This window comes from Martes martes (assembly GCF_963455335.1).
Source record: "Martes martes genome assembly, chromosome: 3".
Lineage (NCBI taxonomy): Eukaryota > Metazoa > Chordata > Mammalia > Carnivora > Mustelidae > Martes > Martes martes.
The window spans coordinates 130,864,705-130,889,937 of record NC_137890.1 but is presented as its reverse complement, the minus strand read 5'-3'; the positions used below and the strand labels follow the sequence as shown (position 1 = coordinate 130,889,937).

Sequence of the window (25,233 nt, the reverse complement as noted above, 5' to 3'; positions counted from 1 at the left end):
AACTGTTGAAGTTACTTTAGGTCAGTGTTTCTCAACCATCCGAGGTTTTCTCCCAGCCCATGGAAGGCTGATTTTTAAATAATATATAATAAAAAATGAATATTTAGAAAATGAAATTTGAAACGGTAAACGGAAAAAAACACGTGGATTTTTGTTTCTTACAATATTCAACATACATGAAATAACTGTCAAATGGCTATAAGAGCAAATTCTTGCTCTCAATTTCTGCCCTTGTGTCATGGTGAGGCTAGTCTTTGGAACCATACTTTTTTTTAAATAGCTTTATTCAGAAATAATTTTCACACCAAGCAATTTATGCATTTCCAGTGTATAATTCAATGCTTTTCCTAATTTAGCGTTGTGGAGCATCACCACAACTCATTTTAGAACATTTTTACAAGCCAAAAAGAAACCAGCTAACCAATAGCAGTCACTTTCCATCTCCTACCTCCAACACCATAGACAACCACTATTGGCGAGCACACTTTGAGTAGCACTGATTTAGACTGTTTGGAAGCAGATCAGCTGATAGCAAATTTGAAGATTGAGGTTACCCTTAATGCACAGAATAGATAGGGATTCAGAACAAACATTAGAAAAAGCATAAGGATGAAACTGGGCATAACCTGCGTCAATACCCTACAGTTAGAGACCCATAGTTAAAGTTGGGGTTGCTGGTCAGTTGCGATGAAGCAGAACACACCCCAAGGAATGTCAAATTAAGAAGGTGTTAGAAAGAACTCACTATGGCATTCAGCCCTGTGTTAAGTGATTTGGGGGAGGTTAACAGGGCTTTTCTCTTGACTGAATGCTGTGGAGGAAGCAGAGATAATTCCATTATTGGGTATCTTAATAAACTTTGTCTGTAGGGCAGGAGGAATGAAGTGAGGTTACAGCAGTATTTGACAAAGAAGGAGCAGTCACTCATAACAGCCAGGATAGGTAGATGTTCAGTCATTTTTTGTGCTTTGGACAATGTTTTTATTTTGGTCTCACCTCTGTATGATTATGGAATGGCCTTGTCTTTGTCTTGTTCCATCATAGTCAGACAGTGGCCTTGTCTCATGTTGGTGTTCTCTGCAATTGTTCACCAGAATACCGACACTGAGCTACGAGTGCCAGACCAGCTCCAGCAACGATAAGGCCTAAATGATAGTGTCGGAACAGTTTCTTCACTGTTGGGACCTGTTCATCTCCTTCTCACCAGTTTGCAGAATTGTAAGGAGACTGGCCTAAGACACAAATACCAGAAGCTTGCCTTTCTTTGGAATCTTGTTTAGGTAAAGAAAGGAAACCCTTTTTGTTTAGTCACTGTTAGTAACTTTTTTCTTTACTTGCAGTCTAGTGCATTCATAAGATACATATTTATATATAAATCACACCTAAGTACAAAATTAAGGTAATAATTTAAGTCCATAGCTATAAAATTGTATTCTGGCTAATGACTTAAACCATGAAGAAGCATCTTTTACAAGCGTTAAAAAGTGGTTAACAAAGTGTGGCTCTTAATTTCCTCCTAGTAAGTGTCAATGCCCTCTAGCCAAAAATCACAAGAAACCTGAAGATGAGGTAAATTACTTGTTGGAGCTAAGGAAAATGAACACTGCAGGGAATCATTTAGCTGCACAGTAAAAGAGTATTAGAAAGAAACTATTATAGGATTTGGGGTCTGGCTGGGTAATTTGGGGGGAGGTCTAAAGAGGAAAAGTTTGCTCTATCTTGGGTGCTCTAAGGAAGCAGTGCAATTCTATGATTGGGCATCTAATACATCTAACTATAGATGTTAGATAGTTGGATAGAAAAGCAGACTAACGTGGGGATAAAACTGGATAAAACTGAAACTGGTAAACAAGTAGCATTCACTCATTTAATGAGAGGGGAATCCTTGGTATTTTGTGTGGCAGAGTAACCTTGTCTAATGTCAATGTTCTGTGAGATTGCTTATGTCCAACAGGAGGATAATATTCTTTAAGCCCTGTCAGATTAGTTTGAAATAATATTGAGTCTTAACAATGAACATTAGACCAATTTCTCCAACATCAGAGACTGTTTTTTCCCCTCACAAATTAACTTGAATGCTTTTTCTTCTGGAGTAATTCTGCCAGTAAAATTGTGTTTGTTGTATATAAAACCAACAGCACTGGCAAGAAGAGAAAAAACTAAGTAAACTGGACTTCATCAAAAAAATTTGTTTAAAGATTTTATTTATTTATTTGCCAGAGAGAGAGAAAGAGAGCACAAGCAGGGCAAGCAGCAGGCAAACGGAAAAGCAAACTCCTTGCTGAACAAGAAGCCTGATGCGGGACTCCATCCCAGGACCCTGGGATTATGACCTGAGCCAAAGACAGACACTTCACCAACTGAGCCACCCAGGCATCCTTGACTTCATCAAAATTGAAAACTTTCATTCATCAAAGAACACTGTCAACAGAGTGAAAAGGCGACCAACAGAATGGGAGAAAATATTTGCAAATGATATATTGGATAAGAGATTAATATCCAGAATATATGAAAAATTCATACAAATCAGTAACAAAAACTTTTTTCAATGGGCAAAGGACTTCAACAAACATTTCTCCATGGTCACAGGCACATGAAAAAATGTTCAACAGCACTTATCAATATGGAAATGCAAATCAAAGTGCAATGAAAGACCACTTCACACCCAATAGGACAGCTATTATAAAAAAATCAGAAAATAACAAGTGTTGGCAAGGACGTGGAGAAACTGGAACTCTTCTGTATTACTGGTGGGAATGTAAAATGGTGTAACTGCTGTGAGAAAAACAGTATGGTGTTTCCTCAAAAAATTAAACAGAATTATCATGTAATCTAGTAATTTTATTTCTGAATACTCAAAAGACTTAGAAGCAGGAACTTGAGCAAATACTTATACAACAATGTTCTTAGCAGCATTATTTATAAGAGCAAAAGTGTAGAAGCAACCCAAGTGTCCATTGACAGATAAATGGATAAAGAAAATGTCATATATACTTATAGTGGAATTTTATTCAGCCTTAAAAAGAAAGGAAATTCTGACACAGGCTACAGCATGGATGAATCTTGAAGACCCTAGGTTCAATGAAATAAACCAGACACAAAAGAACAAATATTGTATGATTCCATTTTTATGAAGTACCTAGAATAGTCAAATCCATAGAAACAAAAAGTAGAAGAGTGGTTGCTAAGGGATGCCAAGAAAGGGTAATGGGGAGTTGTTCAGTGAGTATAAAGCTACAGTTTTGCAAGACAAAAGGTTCTGAAGATTGGTTGCACAATGTGAACATACTTAACACTACTGAACAATACACATAAAAATGGCTAAGATTGGGGTACCTGGGTGGCTCTGTAGGTTAAGCCTCTGCCTTCAGTTAAGGTCATGATCCTGGAGTCCCAGCCCACATCAGGCTCCCCACTCAGCGGGAAGTCTGCTTCTTTCTCTGCTCTTCGTGCCCCCCCCCCCACCGCTGTGCTTGCTCTCTCTCAAATAAATAAATAAATAAATAAATAAATAAATAAATAATTTTTTAAATGAGTAAGATTGTGCTTTACTACAATTTTTAAAAAGGTATTCAATTTTGGGGGGCACCTGGGTGGCTCAGTGAGTTAAAGCCTCTGCCTTTGGCTCAGGTCATGATCCCAGGGTCCTGGGATCCAGCCCTGCATCAGGCTCTCTGCTCAGTGGGGAGACTGCTTCCTCCTTGCTCTCTGTCTGCTTCTCTGCCTACTTGTGATCTCTGTCAAATAAATAAATAAAATCTTTAAAAAAATTTTTTAAAAGGTATTCAGTTTTTTAAAAAAAGGGCAACCTCACTGGCAGTCAGGAAATTAGAAAATAAGATGATACCATTCTTTCACTCATTAAATTGGCAAAAACTAAAAAAATTGGAAATAACCTCCAAGAAGGAAAAGAGCCACTTTTATACAACCTTAAAGTGCTTCAGACTTTCAGGATACTAATCTGGTACTATACATCACTTTGAAAAGTGTACAGATTCTGAAATGCATTAATCTCATTTCTGGCTATCTTTCCTAAAGATTTATAAGCATCAATACATAAAGATATATGTAAAAGATGTTTATTACAGTATTTTTTGTATTAACCAAAACTTGAAATAACTGAAATGTCCAAGAGAAGAAAGTCTGGATATATTGTAGTATATCCATACTATGGAATGGTATATAGATACCAAAAAATGCTCGTAATATATTTTTTTGCAAACAAAAGCAATTGAAAAGTAATATGTTTGATGGGATCTCATTTTTGTTGAAGGAAGGGAGAGAAAGTTTTAAAGGTTAGTACAGGAATAGAAAAGAATATTAATGGATATCTCAAGGGAAAGGAATTGGAAAAGGCTAGGGGGAATTATTTTTAAACCTCTATGGAATTTTCAAAATTTTACAATATCTTATATTATTGTAAATATATGTGACAACAAGCATGTGTTTTTGAAAAGTTTAACATTTTTTATGATACGATTGGTGATACAGAAGAAAATAAACAATAACTTGTCATTTTTCTTTTTCTTTAAGATTTTATTTATTTGGGGCACCTGGGTGGCTCAGTGGGTTAAGCCTCTGCCTTCGGCTCAGGTCATGATCTCAGGGTCCTGTGATAGAGCCCCGCATTGGGCTCTCTGCAAAGCAGGGAGCCTGCTTCCCCTTCTCTCTGCCTACTTGTGATCCCTATCTGTCAAATAAATTTTAAAAATCTTTAAAAAAAAAAGATTTTATTTATTTATTTGACAGAGAGGCAGCCAGAAAGGGAACACAAGCAGGGGGAGTAGGAGAGGGAGTAGCAGGCTCCCTGATGAGCAGGGAGACCTACACGGAACTCCATCCCAGGACCCTGGGATCACGACCAAGCCTAAGGCAGACGCTTAATGACTGAGCCACCCAGGTGCCCTACTTTGTCACTTTTCTGTGGGTAGAAAGAAAATTTTTCATTCTTCTAAAAAACGGTTAAGTTGGGGTGGGCTCAATCAGTGGAGATTGTGACTCTTTTTATTTTAAGATTTTATTTATTTGAAAGAGAGAGACAGGGAGAGAGCACCCAAGCAGGAGAAGAGGCAGAGGGAGAGGGAAAGGGAAAAGCAGGCTTAGCAGGGAGGCTGATGCTGGTCTCCATCCAAGGACCCCAGGATCATGACCTGAGCCGAAGGCAGATGCCCAGCCACATTGAGCCACCCAGATGTTCTGAGACTATGACTCTTGATCTCAGAGTTCAAGACCCATGTTGGGTATAGACCTTACTTAAAACTAAAATGTTTAAAAAAATAAATTGGGGCACCTGGGTGGCTCAGTTGGTTAAGTGTCTGACTTTTGATTTTGGCTCAGGTCATGATCTTGGTGTCCAGAAATTGAGCCCCACATAAGGCTCGACCCTCAGCAGGGAATCTGCTCAAGATTCTCTCTCTTCCTCTCCCTCTGCCCCTTCCCCCAACCACACTATCTCTCTGAAAATTAAATAAATAAATCTCTAAAAATAATAAAATAATGGTAAGTTAATTGTAGTAGCCCAGCCCACCAACTTCCTCTCTTTTGGTATCAGACTCCACTCTTTACACTATAAAGACTGAAAAAACCTAATCTAGGTTGGACCAAATATAGTACTTCAGGCCCATGGCCTACTAGATGGGTAATCCTATCTTTTGTGATACATAAAGCCAAATGTCAGTGGTTTAACCAACATAATTTGATTTCCTTTTAATTCAATTAGCTAACATTTAGTACATCATCAGTTTCAAACATAGAGTTCAATAATTCATCAGTTGCTTATAACCTCCTGTGCTGTGCAGGTTACAGGCCCTCCTTAATGCCCATCATCCAATATCCCCATCTTCTCACCCAACCTCGCCTACAGCAACCCTCAGTGTATTTCCTATAGCTAAGAGTCTCTCGTGTTTTTTCTCCCTCTCTGATGACTTCCATTCAGTTTTCCCTCCTTTCCCCTATGGTCCTCTGTGCTGTTTCTTATATTCCATATATGAGTGAAATCATATGATAACTGTCTTTCTCTGATTGACTTATTTTGCTCAGCATAATATCCTCCAGTTCTATCCATGTAGATGTAAATGGTAAGTATTCATCCTTTCTGATGACTTGAGTGACATTCCACTCTTTAATACCACATCTTCTTTATCCATTCATCTGTCAATGGACATCTTGCCTCTTTCCACAATTTGGCTATTGTGGACATTGCTGCTGTAAACACTGGGGTGCAGGTTCCCTTTGAGATCAACATAATTTGATATCTTGATCATATCACATTCCAACATGGATATCCCTAGTCAGTGGAGGAATTTTCTCTATATGGAGATTCATGAAACTATACTTCTTTCATAATCTCCCAGGACCTTAAAACTCTCTGGATCCAGCTAACAAAAATAGGAAGAAAGGACATGGAGAAGACATAGTACTTTGTAAACATCTTGGCCTGGATGTAATATATATAATTTTCACTTATTTTCCACTGTTGGAAGGTATTCACCTATCCTCACTTAGATGCAAGGGGACGTAAAAACAAAATGTAGGCATGTCAGACACTTCCCAGCAACACCCCTCATTATGTAAGTGGGAGCATAAATTTTGGGTCTGTCACTACAGTGGTAATCAAAGACTTCTCTGGAGTTTTATAATTGGAGCTGGCATGGACTTAGACTATTAAAATGTGAGGTAACCTCTTCAGTCTAGAGAATGTAGTCAAAAAACACACAAATCGAGTAGACAAGAGACAGGTTCCCTGATATTCAATCTATTCTTTCTTCTCTGTATTAGTTATCCATTGCTATTGTAATAAATCTTGCCTAGACATAGTGACCTAAAACAACATTTATCATCCCACAGTTTCTGTGGGCCAGAAATTCAGAAGTAGTTTAAGTGAGTGGTTCTGGCTCACAATTTCTTGTGTGATTAAAGTCGGATATCAACAAGGACTATAGTTATCTGAAGCCTTAAGGAAGATTCGAGGTTTGCTTCCAAATGGCTCACTCACATGATTTTTGGCAGGAGGACTCAGTTCCTGACTTTTGCCAAGAAGCTTTTCTTGTCACATGGGTTTTCTCCACAGTCTGTTTAAGTGTCTTCTTGACATGGCAGTTGATTTCCCCTTGAGTGAGTGATCCAAGGGACACAGCAAGCAGAAAATTAAAATGCCTCTTATGATCTAGTCTCCAAAATCACACTGTCACTCTGCCTTTTACTATTCACTAAAAGAAAGTTACATTAGAGGGGGAAAAAAAAGAAAGTTACATTAGAGAATTTATAGATATTTTAAAGCCACCAAACTGTGCAACAGTTTTCATTCCCAATTTTACCTAAGCCAGCTCAAGCTGGGTTCATTTGCAAATGAGAGCTCTCACCAATACTGGAATCCCAAGGCATATGCGATAAGAATATTTTACAGCCACTTCAGAAAATTCTTTGGCAGTATCTACCAAAACTGATCCTATCCATATCCTGAAATCTAGCAATTCCATTCCTAGGTTTATTTCCAACGTATAAGTGAAATCTATGTTCTCTAATATACCACATACAAGAACGTTCACAGAAGCTTTATTCAATAAGAGATAAAACTCAAACAAAACAAGTATCCATCTAAAGTAGAATAGATAAATAAACTGTGCGATACCCGTTGTGATGCTTAATTTTGTATCAACTTGACTGGGGCAAGGGCTACCTAGATTAAGTATTTATTTATGGGTGTGTCTGTTAGGGTGTTTCTGGGTGAGATTAGCATTTGAATTGGTGTGCTGTGGCTCTCAAGCAATACAAGTGAAGCCTAAAGGGGGGTGGTGGTGGTGGGGAATATGGAGGGGGATAGTCCTCTCAGTCTTACAGCTACTAAAATTGGTCAAGACCCTTACATATATCACATGCTCAACTGTTGTTGATAATTCACCTACCCTAAACGAGTGAAAAATTTAAATGACAGTAACTTACCGTTTTTTCTATACAATAACAAAATCTAAATTCCTTTAGCTAGTTCCGCTAAAACTCACCTCACGTCCCGACAGCGATTGTTGCCAGCCCGCTTCCCTACAAATACCAGAGGCATTTATTTCTAACACATTCTAGGGACTTGCTTGCCTCTTAAAATAATTAAATCGCAATACATGTCCTATTTTCCCTAGATATCCCTGGATTTGGAGTCAAAGATTTGCTTTGGTATTTAGGAACAGTGTATTTAGGGGGAAGGAGGCACTTCTCATCCCTGAGCCTCGATTTCCTTATCTGTAAAATATGCATTAATAACCTGTATCATGGTGTTGCTGTGAGAATTTTAAAGCAGAGAGTCAATACCTTAGGTAATTTCCTCTTTTCCTCAGCTATCACTTTGTTCGTTTCTGTTTTTTAAAAATTTGTGTCACAGCGTTAACTGGAAGCTAAACTGGAAACTCCTTAATGGTAGATCTTCCTTGGCAGAAGATGAATAAATGTTTATTGGATGAAGCACTTCATTTCACGAAGAATATGGCATTTTGTCGGTTACAAACGTTCCCAATCAACTCACACCAAAAGCATTTATACCTATGACTTAGTTACTTAACAGGTATCAAAATCCTAGAACTCCAGGGAGGGCCTAGGTGACGCAAGCAAGAGAATACCAGGAGATGCGGTCAACCGGTGACGTACTTCCTGCGCGACGCTTTCCCTCCACGCCGGGACTGGGTTGTGGGGGAGGGAGGCGGTTAGTGGGCTTTAGCGCCTTTTCTGGCGGCGGTAGATTTGAAGCGCTTTAAAGGACCGGACCCCGGGAAGTGAAGACAACAGGAGCAGGTAGGTGGCGCGAAGCCCGTGTTGTTTCGGTGGCGTCCTTTGCAGCAGTCCCAGGGTACGAGAGCGGGAAGAGCCGGAGGAGAGGGGCGGAGCCGACGCGTTAGGCCCGGCGGAGCCAACCGTCTTCGACTCGGGGTGTCTGGGCTGCCTGGTCCCTGAACGAGCCCCCCAAGGACGTGGCTCTCGCTTTGCAGCTGTTGCAGCTGGAGAAGGCCTCCAGCCGTGCCTCCCAGGCGTGGGAAACGATCCTCCCCCTGCCAGCCCCCGCCCTCTCACTTGGGCGCACACCTCCCTCCCTGACGCATTTTGCCGCACAAGCTGTAATATGGCGGCAGTGGCGGCGGCCTGAACTCTAGGGAACAAGGGTGATTTTTGATGCTTCAGAATCGTGACTAATCGCTAATGCCGGGTAGGTGGCAGAATTGGTGGGGAAGAAGTAACCTGACGTCCTGTCAGGTGAGGGTTGGAGACTTGCGGGCGAGGAGCCTGGATCATAGGGGTGAAGATTAGACTGAAAACGGGCTTTCCTCCTACTCCGACCTTTTCCTCTCACAGACAGCCGTGTATCGTACATAGTTAAGTGTTACAGGCCTTTGGACTAAAACTGAAATCCAGGCTCTTCCCTTTTCATCCCAGGGCTGTCTCGAAGTTCACCCACGTTTCCGAGGAGCTGTGAGCAGCGCAGGCCTTTTAGGAGAAGATAATTACTCTTTAGGAGGAAGGCGGCTTCAGAGCTCCATATGCCTTAGGGGAAGTGTGCGAATTTGGCTCATCTTTAGTCTTTTTAAGGAGCTAAGTCGAGGTCTGCGGGAATGGAGAACTCCCAGTCATTTTGGAAATGTTTTAAAAGCACCATTTTGTACGTTGATTTAATTTATTCCTACAACAGTATTTTCTGTTCAGGTCCAAGCTTTTGCAGTAGTGATGACAAAATGTTCAGGACTTTGGGGGTCCGTTAACTTTTAGTAGCTAAAACCAGATAGAAGGGGAAATATGTGTGCGTGTCGGTATAAAAAAAAAAGTCAGTAATTTGCCGGTTCTTAAAAAATGGGAGAGGAGGTGTATGAACATTTTCAAAATAGTACCGTAAAATCCAGAAGAGGCTCGGGTTTCTAGAATGGCTCCTTCTCTCACCATATTTTTTAGGTATCCGAAAATTTACCCGTTTTAGCATTTCCTCCCTTTTTTATTTTAACCATTTTAAATACGGTTATTTCTATAACAAATGACTTCTCTCTTAATTAGAGTTCATTTTACGTCATTTAAGGTTTTATTATTCAGTATTAATAGGTGCTCTGAAATCCCATTGGGTCTTGTAGTAGGCTTCTGCTATGCTTTTTTTTTTTTTTTTTTTTTTGGGGGGTTGGGGGGGAATTGTGTTTGCTTTTTAAGGGTTTTTTTGGTCTTTGCAGGCTGTTGTCAGGGTTGCCTTCCCCTGCTGTCAGCAGTGTACAAGTACGCAAGCTTCCTAGTTTAGAAAATTTGGATTTGTTTCTGGCTCAACCATCTTTTAAACCTCAGTTTCTTCATCTATAAAATATTTTGATTTCAGGCTATCATCAGCTGTGGGCTTCAAAAATAAATAATCAGGTCTGTTAAAATTCTCTGTAAAATTGGTTTTCAGTAAGAAGTCAGTGGTTCTGTGAGTGAAGTAAAGAACATACATTACATTTATTGTGACTTATTAAAGGCCTTTCTTTTTTGGTGCTTATTATTGTGGCCTTGCAGTTATCAGTGGCCTCTGAGTAAAGTTTTTATCCTTTTGATATTTTGCATATTTTAAATTGGGTTTTCTGTCAGGCAACATCCATTCTACATGCAAAGGAAAATTGGTAGCCATTCATAATAATGTGAACTAGTCATCAGTGGTATGGATCGGGGTGCCTGGGTGGCTCAGTTGGTTAAGCGGCTGCCTTTGGCTCAGGTTAGGATCCCAGTGTCCTAGGATCGAGTCCCTCATCGGGCTCCCACTCCCCCTGCTTGTGTTCTCTCTCACTCTCTGCAAAATAAGTAAAATCTTAAAAAAAAAAAATGATATGAACCATTAGCAATTAATTATTCCAGTGTTGCTCAATTAAGAAACAGATGTTGATGTTTTCCCTTTTCTTTCTTTTTTCTTTTTTCTTTTTTTTTTTAATACTATTCGGGTATTTCAATAGAATTATAATGTATTAGTTTTAGTATTCTAATATACTAAGATTAATTGAATTAATTAGATAATTAATTCAAGTGATTTGAAGAGTTTGTTGCAGATTTCTGCTGCATTGTGTTACTTCACTTTTTTTTATCTTTAATATTAACACCAAGCTTTAGTTTCTATTTAAGTGTCAGTGGTTTTACCCTGGTTTAATGCATATACTGTCTCTGTAAGAACTCTGTATTTGTATTTCTGTGGGGCAAATCTTGCATCTTGAAATTTACTACAGGCAGTATTGTGTAAATACTCAGAGAAAACTTCCGTAACTGGGGACTTTGTACTTTCAGTACCAGACAGCATATCTCTTGCACTTTTAAGAGGTGTCATAAAGCAAACACCAACCTCTTCTTGAAAGAGATTGTACCTATAAATATAGGCATCAGTTTTCTAAATATTAAAATGGTTGTTTTAAAAACATGAGTGATTCCTTAAGTCATTGATTTTTTAAAAATGAATGAAGCCTCTTTATATATCAGGTACTCTTAATTATGTATAAACTTTAGCTTAAGGTTTATTCATAATTATATCATTGCATTATAGTCATAAGGTAGAAAGTAAAATTAAATAAGCCATTATCTGGAATATTTATGAATAAGGTATTTTCTACAGTGAAGCTGTTAAAGTAAACCAGAAAACTCTTGCTTTTTCAACTCATGACCTTGCTTCAGTCACTTCTTTAGTCCTCTTATTGTCAAACCTATAAAATCAGAATACTGGTTAGATTAAGTTTCCTCCAAACTTCAAAAGTCTGTAGTTTATACGGGAATTAACCACATTGCCTAGCATGTTGCTATTGTATGGTGTAGGTATGAGAGAGTGGTATACATTTATCATTGTAAAAACTTAAATAATTGCAGGTGCAGTATGAAGAGTATTAGCAGGGATTTCCCATTTAGTATATGCTTTTGAGTTCAGTACTAACAAAGCATAGTTTTATGCTCTTATATTGTGTATTTAGAAAGTATGTAATACCCTATTTAACACCAAACTTGGCAACATTACAGCTATTCTCTTTTTATGTTTTCTAAAGGATTTGAGAATTTAGGAAGTGCATGTACACTATTATTCATGATTCTACCAGCCTAGTGGTTTGTGACTGTCAGACAGCAAGTGAGGGGGGAATCATATGGAAGAGCATAGTTGCCTTTTCTGATGCCTCAGAATGTTAATTTGTTTGTGCTTGAGTAATTAATTAGCAATATGATACTCAAATGCATTAAAATGTTTTTGAAACAGTCTTTTCATTTCTCATTTGATCTCTGAATTGTATTGTGGGTAGGCTGAAGATACTGGTGTGAATGTCACATTGTCTTTGAAAGTAATTTTAAAGATCTGTGGTTTTAATTAGTTTAATGTAATATGCTTGCACTTAGAGGTGGAAATGGTGTGTGAAAATTGTTACCTGTTTTACTAAACTTAAGCAGTTGAGAACTTTTCATCTTTATTTTTTTAAAGATTTTTATTTATTTGTTTGACAGACAGATCACAAGTAGGCAGAGAGGCAGGCAGAGAGAGAGAGAGAGAGGAGGAAGCAGGCTTCCTGCTGAGCAGAGAGCCCAATGCGAGGCTCTATCCCAGGACCCTGAGATCATGACCTGAGCCGAAGGCAGAGGCTTTAACCCACTGAGCCACCCAGGCGCCCCTATTTATTTTTTTAAAAATTTTTATTTATTTGAGAGAGCAAGGGCAAGCAAGGGAAGGGACAGTGGGAGAGGGAGAAGCAGACTCCCTGCTGAGCAGGGAGCCTGATGTGGGCCTGATGCCAGGAGTCTGGGATCATGACCTTAGCCAAAGGCAGATGGTTAACTGACTGGGCCACCCAGGCACCCCTCCATCTTTATTTCTTCGTCCTGAACTGAAGATGCTTCCTCTTATAATGGATTCTGTTTACTAAGAAAGAAAAAACATTTTATTAGTAAAATTAGGCAGATCTAGGGAATAGGTTCTGTTTCAATTATGGAAAAGACTCAGAGGACCGTTACTGACTAGTAGGCTCTGGGAGAATTTACTAACTACAGATAGGAATTAGCAGTATTCCATGTGAGAAGCAGTACATAGAGGAGGAAGTACTGAAGTTTAGGCAGAGCCTGGATCTGCACGTGCCTTGATAAACTAGTATTATTTCCATTTGATAATGTAGTCCTGGGCCAGGCCTTGTGCATGTTTGAAGATAGAAGGGTTCTGAATTTGTGGAGTCTACAAACAAGTTTATGATAATGAAAATAAGATTAAGCAAAGGAGGATCATTTAAGCTTTAGAGAGTCAAGGTGAAGTTCCCAGAGTGTACTCTGGCTATTTGAATCTTTAAGGACACAGAGGAATTAGCCAGGGGAATCAGAAAGGGCAAAGACCTGCTAATTTTAATAGTTTAAAAGATTTACTGTCTACTTTTTGAAGACTGAGTGCTTGGTTGACTTTTTCATACTGTGTGAAACTTCTAAATAATTCTTTGAATGTCATAAATCACTGCAGTATTTATTGCCTAACTGCAAATACCGTGTCCTTTACCATATATTTTAGTAATTAGTTGCCTGTGTCCTTGTCCTGGCCCCTTTCCCATCCTTCGTGTTACTTTAGGATGAATATAAAAATTATTTTACATATGAAACTACAAGATTATAAACTTTTTACATATGAATTTTTTTTTTAAGATTTTATTTTTTTACTTGAGAGAGAGAGATCACAGGCAGGCAGAGAGGCAGGCAGAGAGGGGGAAGCAGGCTCCCTGCTGAGCAGAGAGCCCGACGTGGGGCTCTATCCCAGGACCCTGAGATCACGACCCGAGCTGAAGGCAGAGGCTTAAACCACTGAGCCACCCAGGCACCCCTACATATGAATTTGTTACCTCTTATTTTTATGAAATGTATTTGTTACAGAAGTTTACATATTCTGGTATTTACTATTTTAAAATATTACGTATTATTGACATACAAAACGATATTGTTGGTAGGCACTGAAAACAACTGTATTTCTCTCTGCTTAGAAAAAAGAATATACATGAACATTTTAAAAGTTACAGCCTAAGTGTCAGGATTTCATGTGTTTTTATATAATCTAACTTTTTTCAGTGATTCTGTTAGCTTTATTATGTAGAAGTATTTTCATTATAAAAAAGTAGGTGTGGTTAAGTATCACTCAAATGTCTGAAGGAGTCAAGCAGGTGAAATGAGTTCATGGGGTCAAGTAGATAGTAAATAGTAAAAATTAATAGGCTGTAGTTGGAGGCCGACCATGTTGATTGCTGGCTGTACAGGAATGGAGCACATTAATTTTATTTGCTTTTCAAGAAAAATTAATGTCTGGATTTTATGGAAATAGCTGCAGTTCACTTAGGTTTAACAAATTTGCAACAAAGGAGGCTACTCTTCTGAAATCTTTCATTATATAAGGAAAGTTGTGAATTATTTTATTGAAAATTGCATAGACTTGATTTTTCCCTGAGTTGTATCTTTGGTATCTCTCAGTATTATTTCTGTTTACTTTTTTTTGAAAATGTGAAAAATTGATCAGATGTTTATCTCATGTTTGATTTTAGGTATTATTGAGTAATACCTCTATGAAAATATCCAATATTTTCATAGAAATACTATGAAATACATAGACTACATAGAAAATACATAGAAATATACATAGAAAATACATAGAAAAATACATAGAAATACTATGTCCTATATTTCTGATTAGGTAAAATCTGATTTCAGTAAATTAGAGGCATAGTATTGAACCACTTTTTTTTGTCATCATTGTTCTTCATTAGCTATAACAACATTTACATACTTGAGATTTCTGTAGTGCTTTTAATAATTGCTGTCATTTTTCTTGAATTTAAGGCATTTTTTATTTACTTAAGGAAAACTAATTTTAATCTATTTCTATGAAAAATACCCTTATATGGTATAACCTAAATATATATATTATAATCACTTATAGCCATGTACATTATAATCTTAGAAGATTATATATACATTTTTATTATGAATTTTTCTTTATAATACCAATTATATTTATTAAAGAAAAGTAGAATGAAGTACAGGAAGGCAAAAAACTGTCTCAGTCTTATAGCCAACACAATAATGACTTTCCAATTTTTTTTTCTTTTTATAAATCTTTAGGCGTAGTTGATTATAATGCTTTTGCATCTACTGTTTTGTATCTTATTTTTTAACAAATTATAAGTATTTTCCAAATTACTAATGTTTATAACATTACTTTAACAACTATGATATCTCGTTCAATTAGAGACCATGATTTAACCATTTTTTATAATATTGACTAGGTTGCTTCTGATTATATATTCCTAAAAAGAGCACTAAGATAGCTAACTTTATACATGAAGGCTTTCTAAAAGGGTAGTTTCTTGCAAGAGATTCCTAGTTATGTGAATTTTACGGGTTTAAAGTGAAAATCAGTTTAAGGTATAAACACTTTTAAGAGTTTCACATATTATTTCTGGAGGAGCTGTGTCTTGTTTTGGGAATTAGTCTTTTAAAAACTCCTTACTATTTTGATAGGCAAAACATTATCTCATTTTATTAGTGTTTTTTTAAAATTATTTTAAAGGTTTTATTTATTTATTAGAAAGTGCACACAAGCAAGGGGAGCGGCAGGCAGAGGGAGAAGCAGGCTCCCCACTGAGCAAGGATCCTGATACCGGACTGTATCCCAGTATCTTTTATTTATTCATTTTTGGGGGATATAATTGATATTATATTAGTTTCAGGTACAACATAATGATTTGATATTTGTATATGTTGCAAAATGATCACATTAAATCTAGTTAATCATCTCCTTACATAGGTAGAAATATTTTCTTGTGATGAGAGCTTTTAAGATCTTCTCTCTTAGCAAATTTCAAATATACAGTATAGTGCTCTTAAATATAGTCATCATGCTGTACATTACATCCCCAGGACCTCAAATGAATTTAGGTTTTGTTTAGTTGTTGTTTTTTTTTTAAGGTTATGTATATATATAAGTGAGATTATATGGTATTTGTCTTTCTCTAACATATTTCACTTAGTGTAATGTCCTCAAGATTCATACATGTCACAAGTGATAGGATTTCCTTTTTTTTTTTTTTTTTTTTTTTTTAAGATTTTACTTATTGTATAGAGGTAGGGGCAGAGAGGAAGAGGAAAAGAATCTCAAGAGAGTGGAGCCCAACCTGGGGCTCCATCTTATGACCCTGAGACCATGACCTGAGCCGAAAGCAGGAGTCAGACACCCAACTGACTGAGCCGCCCAGTCAGTTGCAGTCACTGCAGGATTTCCTTCTTTTTTGTGGCTGAATGATATTCCTGTGTATGTGTATGCGCACATATCACATTTTCTTTATTCATTCATCCACCAGGGGACACTTGGGTTGTTTTCATGTCTTGACTATTGCAAATAATGCTGCATAATTTATAATCAGTGTCAGTATTTTGGTGTAAATCTTGTCTTTCACTTACATTGAAATGTAATTGACATATTGCACAGTATAAATTTAAAGTGTACAGCATATGACTTAACATATATTGGAAAATGATTACCACAATAAGTTTTGTTAACATCCACTGTCTGATATAGGTGCAAGGAAGAAAGTTTTTTTTTTCTTTTGATGAGAATTTTAAGGATTCATTCTCTTAGCAGCTTTCTAATATACCATACAGCAGTTAGCTGTGGCCATCTATGTTTTTATTACATCCCCAGTACTTGCTTATAACTGGAAGTTTATATCTTTTGATCATCTTCATTTGATTCTTCTACCCTCTCTCTGGTAACTAAAAATCTGATTTCTTTTTCTGTGAGTTTGGGCAGGGTGTGTTTGTATACATATATATATATTTTTTTTTAATTTGTCTTTTTTTCTTGGATTCTACGTATAAGTGGGATCATACAGTATTCATGTTGTAGCAAATTGCCCGATTTCCTTGTTTTTTAATGGCTGAATAGTATCCTTTTGTATATGTAAATATACTACATTTTCTTAATCCATTCATCTGTTGATGTACACTTAGGTTGTCTCCATGTCTTGGCTGTTGTAAATAATGCTGCACTGAACATGGTGGTACAGATAAGTCTTCAGCATAATGGTTTCATCTCTTTTTAATGTATATCTCTTATGTGTAAAGTTGGAAATCTTTACTAACCCGCCTTTTTCACTTAATATATCATGAATATCTCCTCATCCCTGAGTAGTCTTCGATAATTTTTCCTTTCCATTTTATTTTTTGTAGTAACTTTTTTTTTTTTAAGATTTTATTTATTTGACAGCTAGAGAGAGAGCACAAGTAGGCTGAGCAGCAGGCAAGGGGGAGAGGGAGAAGCAGGCTGCCTGCTGAGCAGGGAGTGCAACCTGGAGCTCCATCCCAGGAGCCTGGGATCATGACCTGAGCCGAAGGCAGATGCTAAACTAACTGAGCCACCCAGGCGTCACTGTAGTAACTTTTAATCACAATATGTTCATATGGTATAAAACTGAAAAGGTATAAACGGTTGGTTATACAGTAAAAAAAAAAAAATCTTACCATCTTCCCCAGCATTTCCTCTCCCACCAGCTGCCTCTGTATTAGATAAGCAAACATATATACATATTTTTTTTTACTTCGAGAAATATACAAAGAAAGCAAAGCATTGCCATACACATATCTGTATCTTGCTTTTTCATTTTTTTAAACTTAATAAAGTTTAAACTTAAAGCAGTACATAAACTGCTTTCTCATTCCTTTTGATAGCCCTGTACATTGTATGGATATAGTATGACTTATGTAATCTGTCCTTCTTTATGGACATTTCTTTCTTTTTTTTTTTTTTTAAGATTTATTTATTTATTTATTTGTCAGAGAGAGAGAGAGAGAGAGAGAGAGAGGAGCGAGAGTGAGCACAAGCAGACAGAGTGGCAGGCAGAGGGAGAAGCAGGCTCCCTGCCGAGCAAGGAGCCCGATGTGGGACTCGATCCGAGGACGCTGGGATCATGACCTGAGCCGAAGGCAGCTGCTTAACCAACTGAGCCACCCAGACGTCCCTTTATGGACATTTCTATTACAGCCTTTTAACCACAGAAACAATGGTGCCTTGAATAACCTTGTACATAACCTTATTTTGCAAATGTGTGGGATATGTATAGAATTTCTAAAGTGGGTTACTGAGTCAAAGGAAGGGTATTTGATGTGCTAGTAATATTGTATGTTGTCAAATTGGCAACAGATTGTATCAATTTACCCCTTTACTATTGGCAACAATGTATGAGGTCATTATTGTTTATTTTTATTTTTTTTAAGATTTTATTTATTTATTTCACAGATAGAGATCACAAGTAGGCAGAGAGGCAGACAGAGAGAGGGGAGGAAGCAGGCTCCCCGCTGAGCAGAGAGTCTGATGCGGGGCTCCATCCCAGGACCCTGGGATCATGACCTGAGCTGAAGGCAGAGGCTTTTAACCCACTGAGCCACCCAGGTGCCCCTGTATTGTTTATTTTTGTTAGGTGAAAATGTTATCTCTGATTTTAACATGTAAGAATATGATTTCTAGTGACTAAATGAATATCATCCATTTCATGAGAGAATCATTTATTTAACCAATTTCTATCACTGGACAACTGGTTTTTAAAAATTTTTTATTATAAAAAGCACTTTAGTGACTGCGTATGAATTTTTTTAAGGTAAAGGGTAGATTTGAGGGTTTGTTTTTTTTAAGTTTATGTTTTTAATAACACATGGGGCTCAAACTCATGACCCCCAAGATCAAGAGACACATGCTCTTCTTCCGACTGAGCCAGCCAGGTGCCCCCCATTTTTTTTTTCTCTTTTCAGTGTAACAATATTCATTGTTTTTGCACCAACCCCAGTGCTCCATGCAATACGTGCCCTCCCCAATACCCCGATTTTTTTTATACTTAAAATCTTTCTAACCATTTAATGTTAGAACCATATAACGTTTTTTGTTTAACATTTTCTCCATATTTTTAAAAATTGCATTTTCATAGGCAATGTAATAGATCATCATATGAGTATTTCTTAATTTAGTTGACTGATATGTTGGACATGTAGGTTGTTTCTAATTACTGTTAAACCAAAATCAAAGAATATTTCATTTAAAATGATTGCCTTCAGAGAGATTCCAAGATACTAAATTACTGAAGTGTTGAATGTTAATGTGAATATATTCAAAGTTGGTTTGTAATGCCAAGTTGCTTAGCAAAATGGTTAATGTTTATATTTTTGATTTTCCTTTTTATAAATTGTTTATGTTCCCTTGGGTGGGTTTTGTGCATTTAACTGTATGGTGCATCGTCCCTATGGTATTGGTTCTCAAAGGTTGGGGCAGAAAGACATGAACACAGAGAGGGTTTTTTGGTTGTCGCATGTGCTGATATTTAAATAGGGATACGGGGGATTAACGTTCTGCAGTGAGTTAGGATGGTTCTGGTTAGCGAAGAATTGTTCTAGCACCCCATTCCTAAGCACTGTTCTACAGTAAAAAATTAACCCATCACGTTTGCTGAAAATATTTTCCTGTTTTTTACTTACTTTTTAAAAACTTAAAATTTTTTTTTCTATTTCTTTATTAAGATTTTATTTATTTGTCAGAGAGAGAGCATAAGCAGGCAGAGTGGCAGGTAGAGGCAGAGAGAGAGAAGCAGGCTCCCCGCTGAGCAAGGAGCCTTACGTGGGACTTGATCACAGGACCCTGGGATCATGACCTGAGCCAAAGGCAGCAGCTTAACCAACTGAGCTACTAGGTGTCCCATTACTTACTTTTTTTTTAAAAGATTTATTTATTTGAGAGAAAGTGTGTGCAAGTGAACCCAGGGATGGAGGGGCAGAGGAAGAGGGAGAAAGAGAATCTCAAGCAGACTCCCTGCTGAACACAGGGACCCACATGGGGCTTGATGTCATGACCCTGAGAATGACCTGAGCCAAAACCGAGTTAGAGGTTTAGTGGACTGAGCCACTCGTGTGCCCATTTTCTACTTTCTAATTTCCTTCTGAAAAATAGGAATAATAAATATCTTCATGAAGTCAAATCTGTTTATTTCCTTTATTTATTCATGAATCTGAACAATTATTTAATATCCAGTTTGGATAAATATTCACATGTACTTTTCCTAGTTTCCATTGGGGGAGGAGTATACAATTTCGTGAAAAAGAAAAATAATTTCTTAAGATCTTCTAGATTTAAATGTTAAACAACAGTAATAATCATGAAAGTGAGACACTTAAAAAGTACATTAAAACTTGAGTGCTCTTTTGAAGAGTTTTAGGGGTGTGTAGAAAATTTCGGAAATGAGAAACTAAAAAAAATTTGTGTATGACCCTTTCATTTAGAGATAGGCTCTTAGTATTTTTGTTTATTTCCTACTGTTTTATTTTATTATGCAGATATAGCTTTAAATTTTATTAATTTTTAATTGGGCAACGAATACATGAATATATTCTCATTGCAAAAATTCAAACTTTATAGTTAAAGCTAAAGACTCCATTGACCTCCATCCCTACTCCAAGTCCCTTCTGCAGAGTGCTATCAGTTTTGCTATGTAGCTCTGTAGAAATTGAGTATTATTTAGAGCATTATATAGTATTATTTACAGTATGTATTTTAGAGTGTAAACACAATACTGATATGCAAATAGCTTTTCTTTTCAGCTAAGTAATATTATTTTTTGATGGAGTATGTAGACTTTTAAAACTGCTATATAATATTAAATAGCATGTATATACCAGAATTTATTCAGCTGTTCTCTCATTGTGGGATATTTTGGATGTTTCCTTTTTGTTGTTGTTACAGTGTTAGAAAAGTGTGTTCTCACACACGCCTATCCTTTCATGTATATTCATGTATTTATTAAGTACCGATTTCTTACCATAGCCAAATACTGTTTAGGGCACTAGGAATTAAGAGAGGAGCAAACCTAAAAAGGTTTATCACATCATGGAGCTTATATTCTAGTGAGAACAGATAGAAAAACTTGAATTTATAATAAAATAAATTAACAATAAAGGCAGGGAAGAAAAATAAATCAGGTAAGGGGATAGAAAGTGTTGGAGGACAGGGGCTGCTCCTTTGAATATACTGGTCAGGGATGGTTTCTTTGTGGAGGGATACTTCAGCAATGACTTAAAATAAGTAAGGGAATGAACCACATGACAGTCTGGGGTAAGAGCATCCCACATGGAAGAAACATCAAATGTGGAAGACCTGATGGACTAGGCCTTGGGATGTTTGTTTTGTTTTAAAGATTTTATTTATTTATTTGACAGAGAGAGCACAAACAGGGAGGAGGGACAAAGGAAGAGGGAAAAGCAGGCTCCCTGCTGAGCCGAGAGCCCAATGTGGGGCTTGATTCCAAGACCCTGGGATCATGACCTGAGCTGAAGGGAAATGCTTAACCAACTGAGCCACCCAGGCACCCCGGGATATTTGAAGAAGGAACATGTGTTTCTAAAGCAAAGTTGAGAAGAATGTTAGATGAAGTTGTAGAGGTCAGTAGGGGCTAAAATATTTAGAGCTGTGCTGTCCAGTACAGTAGCTATGAGCCACGTGTACCCATTGAGCACTTGAAACATGGTAATTTTGAGTTGATGAACACTGGATTTTTAAGACTTAGTATCCCAGAAAGAATGGGAAATATCTCACAATCACATTTTTATGTCGATTATATGTTGAGGTAATATTTTGGACATACTGAGTTAAATAAAATATTTAAATTAACCAGTTTCTTTTTACTTTTTAAAATGTGGCTACTAAAAATATAAAAACTATGAATGCGGCTTATGTTTCTGTTGGACAGTGCTGGTTTAGGTTCTTAAAATCCATGGAAATACATTCTGATTAAATGTGATGTACGTCGGGCACCTGGGTGGCTCAGTTGGTTAAGCGACTGCCTTCAGCTCAGGTCATGATCCCAGAGTCCTGGGATCGAGTCCCATATCAGGCTCCCTGCTCCATGGGGAGTCTGCTTCTCCCTCTGACCTTCTCACCTTTCATGTTCTCTCTCACTGTCTCTCAAATAAATAAATAAAATCTTAAAAAAAATAAATGTGATGTATGTTAGAAAATATTAGGTAGAGGAATGAAATGGTAAATTGTGCTTTTAAAGATGGCTACATTCAGGTTATTCTATGGACAATAGATGATAGAGGACTACGTAAAAACAGGGAAACCAGTTAGGAGGCTATTGCAGTAGTCCATGTAAGAAATGATAATAATGGTGTAAAGATGATGAGAGCATTTTTTAAGCTAAAATTAAATCCGTGCCAAACTGAATTATTAATGATTTGGGTAATGGCTATGAAGGAGAGTGTAGTCACAGATGATTCCAGTTTTTCAGCTTTGGCTGATTTGGACAGTGATAACATTTACTAAATTTTGAGAGAAGTGGGTGTAGAGAAGTAAAGTTTTGTTTTAGATTTATTATTTTTAAAAAACTTTTTATATATAAAAATACATATAGTGTATTCGGTATAGTGTACCGAAACCTATGTAAAATCTAAGTGTAGCTCAGTTTTCCCAAGGTGAACTCATCCAGGTAAGCAGCTCTCAGATTAAAAAAAGAAAACAAGGGGCCCCTGAGTGGCACAGTGGTTTGAACATCTGCCTTTGGCTCAGTCATGATCCCACTGTCCTGGGACCGAGTCCCACATTGTGCTCCCTGCTCAGCTGGTAGCCTGCTTCTTCCTCTCCCACGCCCCCTGCTTGTGCTCTCTCTCTTTCTAAGCTGTCAAATAAATAAATAAAATCTTTAAAACAAAACAAAACAAACACTATCCTGATAGCTCCCACTTGTGCTTATAAATCTGTAAATTAGTAGTGGTATTCATTGCCATTTCAGAGTACCAGAGCTGTAGACTTTTTTTACATTGTGCCCTAGAATTGAGAAACTCAGACAGTTATCAAAGATTGTGTCTAAAAGGTTATGGGTAATTAGGGATTTTTCTGACTTACCATAAATTATGGCTACTTTTGTTTTAAGATTTCGTTAGAGAGAAAGAGAGGGATCATAAGCAGACTCCCCACTGAGCAGGAAGCCCCATGCGGGACTTGATCCCAGAATCCTCACTAAGCCACCCAGGCACCCAAATTAGGACTGGTTTCAAATTGGGAGTTTGTTTTCAAGAACACAGTACTGCATGTAGGAAATTAACTGTAATTATAAACAGTTTGATATGTTTGGGACAAATTATCTATACTATTAGTACTCATTGTAATAATAGTAGAGTATTGTACTCATATATGAATAGAAATCTCTACTTGGGGTATTGTGGTTAAATAAGTAGCTATATAGGGTTTTTCAGGGAAAAAATAAATCGTTAAACTTTGTCTTCTCTTCCTCTACCTGCAAAAGTAGAGAATTTAAGAAGGCCTATAAAAATTACTTAGAAGATAAGGATAATCAGGTACTAAGATTTTTAAGAAAATTTCCTCAGCTTTGTGGATTCAACATATTCTCAATTTCAGGTATGCAGGAATTGAGATTCTTTTTTTTTTTTTTTTTTTAAAGATTTATTTTATTTATTTGACAGAGAGAGATCACAAGTAAGCAGAGAGGCAGGCAAAGAGAGAGAGGGAGGGAAGCAGGCTTCCTGCCGAGCAGAGAGCCCGATATGGGACTCGATCCCAGGACCCTGAGATCATGACCCGAGCCGAAGGCAGCGGCTTAACCCACTGAGCCACCCAGGCGCCCCTAGGAATTGAGATTCTGTACAACTAAAAACAATGCAACAAACTTGGCAAGATTATAAAATTACGAAGTTCTTTTGTTTTCAGGAAGTCTGGGTTATTGGAGGATTGAAAATTTAGCTTTTTTGCTTGTGTTTCATGTGAAACAAATTATAGTATCCATTATATCTATTAGAAATAAAAAATGGAGGAGTCATGAAAAATGTGGTCCCCCCGCCTTCTCATACAATAATGCCAAAAGTGAATATACCAACACTTGGCATGATTTTGAATGCAATATAATATGTCTTTTATATAATTTTATCCCTAATTCACATAATCAACATTAAACGAATGAATACATATCTGCATTTTTCAAATTGCTGGTGATTTGGGCAAAATTGAGTATTCTGATTTATAGTTTGTGGGTTGTGTAAAATTGATGAGAGATGGTAATACATAAACCTACACATATGATGAAATTGTGTAGAACTAAATAAATAGACAAGCATGCAGATGAGTGCCAGTAAAACAGAAATGTGAACAGGGATAAAGGATTGTATCAACATTGTTCTGCTTTATGCTACAGTGGCAGTATTATATAACAGTTTTCTAAAACACTACCATTGGCGGAAACTGGTAAAGTAATACTATGATATTATTTCTTAAAATCTATGGTGAATCTATAGATATCTATACAATTTGATAAAGACAGGAATCTATTTGGGATGGAGAATATAAATTTTTCACAGCTTTGCTGGACCTAAAATATCCTACAGTGCTTGTAGAACTACCAGCTTAGATATGATAATTTTCAGAAAAGCATATACATTACAGTTTCTATTCTGAGCAGATGCAGCTGTTTTTATAGTCCATAATTTTGGATGCTATTTAAACTAACTACCTTTGTTTCTTCTGCTCTTCACTTTACCCTGTCATATCCTACCACATATCATGGCTGAAATATCTTAAGTCCTTCAAATAAATGTCTTATTAAAAGAATGTTAATGATCTGCTATGTAGATAGAAGTGTTTACAGAGTATCTCACCTATTGGTATTTTTTGCGTCTACACTAGCATATCAGTAAAGTCTCTTGCTCATGATCAGAAAATAGCCTCATATGTAATGTTGTGATTTTACTCAGAGTGGAAAGATACCATATATTACTATTGTTAAAATATCCCATTTTCTTCCTTGATAATTTATTTTTGTTGTATTTTAGGAATTTTAATGTTTTTCTTTTTAAAGCACCATTTTAATCAAAACTCTCCTTTTTGTTTTCAAGGAGCAAAAGGATTGGATTAATCTGCCCTTGATTTTTCTCTATTTAAAGGTAATCTGCTTGAGTTCACTAATCATACAGACTTAGTACAGTTTTCTGTGTGGGTGGCAATCTATATTTAGTGGTTAAAATAGAATTTTATAATATTATGTCTAAGGGGTTTTTTTTTGTTTTTTGTTTTTATCTTTAATGTTTCACAAAGTGCAGTCTAATCTCTTAAAAAAATGTCAATTTAAGTTCAAACTACATTTTTAGTTTGTGTTTCAGGATTTTTTTTTCCCCTAGAAATTTATAAGAAATTTTTGCTGTTTTGTTCTGTTTGCCTGAAACTGTATT

At 36.8% G+C, this 25,233-nt stretch overlaps 1 protein-coding gene across 2 annotated transcripts in view; it reads left to right on the top strand.

Moving 5' to 3' along the window:
- Nucleotides 1-8,630: 8,630 nt before the first annotated feature.
- The window catches only part of PPIG (peptidylprolyl isomerase G), a 53,850-nt gene continuing 37,247 nt past the window's right edge, over nucleotides 8,631-25,233 (top strand). The window contains exons 1-2 of one of the 2 annotated variants that reach the window (XM_080798666.1): nucleotides 8,631-8,778; nucleotides 24,901-24,948. The gene's annotated coding sequence lies outside the window, so the exon portion shown is untranslated. Of the gene's footprint in view, nucleotides 8,779-8,872; nucleotides 9,188-24,900; nucleotides 24,949-25,233 lie in introns of those variants that run through there. The other variant, XM_080798667.1, reaches the window with a different exon arrangement.